Genomic DNA, 8,104 nt, shown 5'->3' on the forward strand with positions numbered 1-8,104 from the left:
TACAAATACAAATACAACACATTAAATAATAACCACAATAATCATTAAAATTACATTAAAACCAATTTCTGGCCAGCCGACCACTGCTGCCAGAGGGGGGAAGCTAACCGGGACCAGCATCCGGGAATGCTAATAAAATAAGAAGGTTTTTAGCTCCTTCTTAAACTGGGCCAGGGAGGTGGCCGAGCGGAGCTCTCTGGGCAGCGTGTTCCAGAAGGTTGGGGGCCGAGATGGAAAAGGTCCTCCTTGAGGTGGAGGTTAACCTTGCCCCCGGAACCCTCAGTAGCTGCTGCCCAGATGTTCTGAGTGTGCGGGGCGGATTGTATGGAGAGAGGCGGTCCTCAAGGTATCCTGGGCCCAAGCCATTTAGGGCTTTATATGTAATGACCAACACCTTGTATTGCGCCCGGAAGTGTATAGGCAACCAGTGCAGACTTTTAAGCACAGGTGTTATATGGCTGGCCCTGGGTATGCCAGTAACCAGCCTGTTGCTTCCATCAGTTCCTTAAATGCTTATTAGGATTATCAGCATGTGCATGTAATACCTAAAAGAGTTTACACAATTTGAAGTGTTTAATTATTATGACAAAATTGGGTGTCTATGTATGTGGTAGCAAATATCAACATTATGTAGTACATGTTAAACAACAGTACATTTAAGAAGCCAGCTAAACCTCAAAATATCCTTGAGACATGAAAAATAAATGAACTCATTTTTATTCAGTATAATTCTCTCCTAAGGAAGGAGCACCTGATTGAGTCACAACATTTACACATGAATAAGCAGGGGAGAGGTGGCATGATTGAGTGAGCTCCACCAAGAAATCTCAGGAGGGAGTGACAGCTGAGAAGATAACAGAGGAATACTGACAATACTGATTCAAACTTCTGGAATAAGTTTCAAAGTTTTTTTGCAGACGTAATGATGCCAGAAAAGGCAATGGTTTGGATTTTAATGAATGAATGAGTCTTTATTTATATACCGCTATTCCCGTGATCATAGAGGTTTACAATCAATAAAATATACAAAAGATACAAAGTACAATAAAAAGAACCCCCCCCACATTGAATAGTACAATACAAGCAGTAAAATATCCATCATTCAATCACAATTTAAAAGCAGTTAAAACCAATAACACCAATAACATTCAATACACTACAACAGTACAAGAGGAGAAGAGTGGAATTAAGGAACATGGGGGAAAGCAAGACGGAAGAGGTGAGTCTTTAGGTTTTTCCTAAAAGACTCCAGGGAGGGGGCTGAGTGGAGCTCATCAGGAAGAGAGTTCCAAGCCTGTGGGGCCGAAGCAGAAAAAGCCCTATGTGCAGACACCACATATCTCGTATCAGGGACTCTCAAAAGCTGTTTCCCGCCCTACCGGAGAGTGCGGGGCGGATTGTATGGAGAGAGGCGGTCCTCCAAGTACCCTGGGCCCAAGCCATTTTACTTCAGTAAATGCACAGAAGGTGGATTTCCTATGTCTCTTTCTCTCTAGTTCACACTTCACCCCACATTATTCCTAAATGACTCTCATCCTTCAAAGTGACTTTGGGAGAAGGGTGCATGGAGTTGTATGTACTCCATTTATGAACTTTCTTGAATTATGTTTAATTTCAGAGCTCATACCTCTATACCAATAAAACCTTGACCTGCTGTTACACAAGCAAACCGACCCAAGATGTGGATAATATGGGGCTATTGTACAGCCTGCCTGCACCATACACGGGCTTGCTCTATGTGGACTCAAGGTCACGTTGATGTCAAACCCCCATAGAATGAATGAAATGTGCATCCGTGCTGCAGGTCCCATGTTTTTTGTCTTACCTGGGGTGGGGGGGAGAGGTCTGGAACAGATCCTCTACATATGGCAAGGGCAAATTGGTTTTGGGGTTTTTGTTGTTGTTGATGATGTTGCTTTTTTGAAAGCCCAGTACCTTGTTACTCATTTGCTCTCCTTACATAACCCAATCCCTCGTTATATTAAAGTACAGCGCCCATACATTTTTAAGTATGATAACATTTTTCCAGTAAAGGAGGGAAAATAGAACCTAATCTCCTGAATATGTTTGTCTAAAATAACAATATATCTATGCTCAGTAATCAGACTTTTAATATAGAATGGAGAGATATGTGGAAGCACCAGCCAATTTACAGTGCAAGCCTTTGGTTCTTGACAGCACATCCTAGTATATATCAGTTGTCCCATTCAAAGGACAGAAAAGGAGAATCACTCTTGTTGCACTTGTAACCAGAAGGCTCCTAGCAACAGCTCTTCTGCCAGTGTTTGGAGGGGGAGATGGAGAAAGAGAGATCCATAATATTCTCTGCACTCTAGGGTGACATTTCAGAGTTCTTAAGGTGACATAATTTATTTATTTTTTCCATTTTCACTTAGCATCAGTTGAGGGAGGAGCTAGCAGCCACCATCTCTCTATAGAGCTGCAGCCCCAGTCTCCAGAGCTTGGCAAACAGATAAGGCCAACATGGGTTTTGCAGTTGGAAGAGACAGCATAAGTGAGCTTGTGTCTGTTGGATTAAACCTCCACAGCCCCAGAGAGTCTTTTGGAAAAGTTTATTGAGTTAAAGATGTTGTGTCTGTTCGGTAAGACTGTGTGTCTGTGTGAGATAGGAAAAGGTTTGCTTCTGTGATCTTTAGTGTTCTGTTGTCCAAGTGTGTTCATTAGTAGTCTGTTATTCTAGTGTTTTGGTGAATGTATCTCTGCTATCTCATTGTTTGATCTGAGTGGAGGGTTGCTTGAGTGCTAGTTAATGTCTGTTGTTGTTTTTTGTGTGTAGACTCAGGTCCTTTGCCTGAGCACATGGTCTTAGAGGGACAGGGCATCTGCTCAAATGAAATGAGTCAGAGGGACTGTACAGACAGCCCATAAGGGGCGGCTGTATGCCACCCCTAGAAGCACTGGATTGTGGATGCGGCAACCACATGCCACAGCCCCAACCTGGTGCAAAAAGAATCCACAAATAGTGGGTTCTTTTTATGCCCTGGAAGGGCATCATAGCCATGGTGGTGCTGCTTTTGGACAGCCTTTCAGTGCTGCATCATCTAGATTCCTCACCAGGGCTGCACCATGATGCCACGCACCACCTAGAAGGGCACGTGGCATCATGGCGTGAAGGGGACAGAGCCATGGAATACAGTATGTGGATGCTGCGCCATGGCCTCACCTAGAGGCTGGCACAAAGTGCCAGTATGTATTGCCCCAGAGTCTTGGTGGGCGGGGGGAGCTAGCAGCCACTAGATCTCTATATAGCTGCTGCCCCAGTCCCTAGGTAAGGCCAATAAGGGAATTTTAAGGGGGAGATTACTGAATATGGATGATGCTTACTTAAAACTACTGTATATGGATGATGAGGGAGCTCCTGCAGACACCTTTGACAGCTGTAGTATATTTGTATTCTTTCAAGAGGATGTGGGTAGCTATACCTACAGCAAGTACATGTTGGTTGCCCAGGTCCAGCAACTTAAGTCCTGTGTATCTACTCTTCAGTATATTAGGAAGCATAAAGGTCTCTTGAACAGAGTGGAACAGACTGCCCTAGCTGAGGAACACCCAAGGGATGTCTCTGAGAAGGAGGTTGCAAGAGCTAAACATTTGGAGGAATGTGACACAGAGAAGGACCAGGGATCATTCTTTAAGTTTAGAGCTACAGAATCTATTTGAAGTTCTCTCCCTTATCAGTGATGACCCAAAACAAGAACAAAACCAACAGCGTTGGCCTTCAGAGGCCATGCAGGTGAACTCTGAAGGTTCAACACATGAAATAGTCCCTCCTAATCCTCAGAGGAGACATGATGTGGTGATAGTGATCTCCCTGATGAGGGGAACAGAAGCAGTGGTTTGTGAGCCTGAAAGAATATCACAAGTAGTATACTGTCTCTCTGGGGCAAAAATCTGTGATGTATCAAAGAGTCTGACAAGACTTGTCAAGCCCACTGACTGTTACCTTTTGATCCAATGACATTAGAAGGCATAGCCTTCAGGATAACACAAAGGGTTATGAGACTCTGGTTAGGAAACTGAAGGACCTTGCTACACAGGTTGTCATTTTGTCTCTCCTCCCAGTTGAAAGGCACAGTTCGGGAAGGCAAAGAGGAATAGTGGAGATGAACAAATGGCTCTACAGAGGATCATTCTGGGAACAATTTGTTTTGTTGAAACATAGTCTGTAGTTTAATGAAGATGAACATCTGTGATGGGTTGCACTCACAGGAGTTGGTAGGAAAGTTTTTGCTAAGAGCATCATGAACCTAATCAGAGAGCTTTAAACTGAATTATATGGGGGAGAGGGACAATATTCTTGTGGGCAGGAGCTCATCAAGTGGAGATAACAGCTTGAATGTTATAGAGAACAGAGTGAATAGTACAAGAACCCAACAGTGAGAGGGAAGAAAATTTAAATAAACAGATAGATAAGAAATGACACAAGATGTAAGATGTCTCTACATTAATGCACAGAGCATGGGAAATAAGATGAACTCCAACTCTTAACAGAGCAAAACAAATTTGAATTCACTGAAATCTGGTGAGAGGAATCGCATGACTGGAATATAGTCATGGGGTGGATAATCTATTTCAGATAAACAGACCAACGAAGAAAGGAGGAGGAGTAGCATTATATGATGAGGATGTTTATACCTGTGAAGAAATCCATGATTTAAATCATAGAATTCAGATTGAGAGAATCTCGGTAAAAATTAAACAGAAGAAAAACAACAGTGATGTCATTGTGGGGGTCTACAACAGAACCCTCAAGCCAGAATGAGAACTTGGATTATGCTTCCCCAGAACACATGACCAAACATTCAGAGAGATAATAATAACAGGAGAGTTCAACTATCCTGATATTTGTTGGAAGTCTAACTCTGCCAAGTATATAAGGTCCAAGAAATTCCTTGCCTACCTTGCAGACAATTTCATTGTTGAGAAGGTGGACAAGAGGCAACAAAGGGGTCAGCTTTTTAAAGATCTGATCCTAACCAACAGGGATGACCTAGTTAATAAAGTGGAAGTGGCAGGATCCTTAGAGGGGAGTGACCATGATCTCCTGGAGTTTGTTATACAGTGGAAAGGAGAAGCCAGGCATAGTCAGACACACATTCTAGACTTTAAGAAAGCTGATAGCAGTAAATGTAATGAAATACTGGGTGTAATCTTTTGATCAGGAATACTAAAAGAGAAAGGAGTTCATGATAGATTGGAGTTTCTTGAAAGTGAGATACTGAAGACACAATTTCAAACAGTTCCAGTGAGGAGCAAAAATGGGAGATGTCTTACAAAACCAGGATGGCTATCTTAAATAACTTTCAACTGGGCTAAGATTTAAACGGAAGATGCACAAGAAGTGGAAAGAAGAAGTCAAATAAATAACCAGCATATGTAGAGAGAAAGTCAGAAAAGCTAAAGTGCAGAATGAGCTCAGGCTTGCTATAAAGCTTAAAAACAATAAAAAGGTTTTTTTTTTTTTTGGTTATGTCTGTAGCAAAAGGAAGAACAAGGAAATGACAGGGCCATTACATAGAGAAGATGGCAAAATGCCTAAGCACATAGATAAGATGGGTGAATTTGAAGTGGCACAGCCTCAAAACAGATTTCCAGGCTGAGTAGGAATCTGGTCTAGATTTCTAGATGAACACTGCCTTTCTATGGGTGCACAACAATACAATGAACTAAAAAAGCAGACTGCAGTATTTCCCAAATGGACAACTGAATGTTTGCCAAATAAAGAATGACTCAGTACATAGGAAAAAGCTTTTAGGGGACTATATTCTGGGAAGGGAAAGGGAGCAGCTTTAAAGATTATGAATAGTACTTAAACTATTTCTCTTTAGGGCATACCATCTGAGTGCTGTCATTACAGCTTATAAAAGTTGTGAAAGTTGCAAATGTGAAATGACAACCATTTTGTATTATGGAACCTATTTGAAATGATTAGAAAGCTTTTAATGAGCTGTCAGCAAATTGATTTTATGATGTTGTAGAAAGAAAAGTAGGAGTGGAGAGGCAGGTCCTTTTTCATTATCACAAAATTATCCCTTTTTTCAGTAGGAGCTTATCCAAGAAAAAAAAATCCTTATACTATTAGTGCCCCTATTTTGACAGCCACAGAATATTTTGTGATAGTGAATTTATAGAAGGATTATACAGAGATTATAAATGAATATCTTTCACTGTGATTAATGACTACCTTGTAATTGCCCTTTTCTTTTCATACAGGTTGCATGCTTATCATTTCACAGTGTGCTTTTAATACTGAGCTCTGCTAGTGCTAACTCAGCCTAAACCAAAAATATAATGTAGGTGGCCAATAAATATGTGTTTTGTTTTGATTTGCTTTCATTTTTCATGCATGTAGTATCCTGGGTTTTATCACAGTGAGCCACTAGAAGTGAAGAGAAAATATCTGAACTTTCTCAAAGTCAAGACTGGTTTTAGATGAGACAGTATTCCCAGAGAATGTCAAAGCATGGGGGTTTTCCCTGACTTAACACCTGTAGAAACTCAGGTGATGGCTAGAGGCAAGATGTGAAAGAGTGCCATCTTCCTCTAATTTTGTTTATATATTGTAATCTGTGTAAATGCTGAATAGGGTCTCAGTAGAAGTCCTGATTCTGCTTCTGATCTAAAACAGTTGTCCCTGACTTAGAAACAGTTGTTTCAAGATGACTAATAAGAGAAGCTGCCATTCATTATATATGGAGCAGGTGGATAGGGATATGGAAATATGGGTTGATCAAATTTTTTACTCTGATTCTTTCCACTGACTCTTTCCATTGAACTGGCATATTTTAAAAAATGTTAAACTTCTTACATCAAATAAATAAACTCACTCATCCTTAATTTTGTGTAACACAAATTACAGCAATGTTAACTGTTAAATCTATAGATTTTACATGACCAAAAACATATTTCATAGCCTAGCCAGGAAAAGGCAAAGCTAATAGCATCTGACACTTCCTTTGGAGATGGTAGGTGTCATCTCAAGAAAGATCAATGGGCATGAACTGAAACTTGTTTTTGCAATGCACATTAAATGTGCACTTATTGCTCCCTCTGACTGATTAAAACTTCACACATTTAGAAGCTGTCTTCTTTTTTCTTAGAAAGATGTTGTTTGGTTTGTACCCATTATTAATAAAACCAATCACTGCATCTGGGTATTTTGCTCTTGTGTCATGCTGGGCTGATATTGTTGTTGTGCTACCATGATTCCTCCTAATTGCAGGCCTTAGTTTACTCGTCTCTGCAACTTGTATAATAATGTACTTATCTCCTTCACAGGGGTATTGTGAAGCTTAATGAATTAATTCTGAAGAGTGCTTGAGATCTGCAGATTATAGGTGTGCTGGTACTGGAAGTAATTAATTATTACTTTTATTCCTAGTCTCTCTGAATGTTCTGTAAAATCTGCATCTGTTACAGTACTCAAGGTTATATTATATCTCACTGGGACCAGGAGACCTTTGAATGCATTTTGAGGAGGAAAATACTTTAGAAAAGATCTATCTATCTATCTATCTATCTATCTATCTATCTATCTATCTATCGTCTGTGTAGCAGAGGGAGACAGGGCAGGATACGGAGTCGAGACTGCCATCATTGCCTTAGTAGATGATCTTTGCTTGAGCATTGACAGGGAAGTGTGGCCATGTTAGTACTCTTGGATCTCTCAGTGGCTTTTGATACCATCGACCATGTTAGCCTTCTGGAACGCACAAGAGAGTTGGGTATCAGAGGCACTGTATTACAGTGGTTTCAGTCCTATCTCTCAGGCAGATTCCAGATGGTGATGCTTGCAGGCAGTTGCTTCTCTAAAAAAGAGCTTAAATTTGGCATCCCTCAGGGTGCCATACTTTCCCCAATGCTATTTAATATCTACATGAAATCGCTGGGAGAGATCATCCAGAGGCATGGCGCAGGGTGTTATTAGTATGCTGATGACATTCAATTATACCTCTCTATGCTCCAGACCATAGCGTCAACTAAGGAAGGCACCTCCTCTCTGAATGAATGTCTTGAAGCAGTAATGGGCTGGATGAGGAAAAACAGACTGAAACTGAATCCAGGTAAGACAGAGGTGCTTGTA

This window comes from Sceloporus undulatus, chromosome 1, assembly GCF_019175285.1.
Source record: "Sceloporus undulatus isolate JIND9_A2432 ecotype Alabama chromosome 1, SceUnd_v1.1, whole genome shotgun sequence".
NCBI classification, from domain to species: Eukaryota; Metazoa; Chordata; class Lepidosauria; order Squamata; family Phrynosomatidae; genus Sceloporus; species Sceloporus undulatus.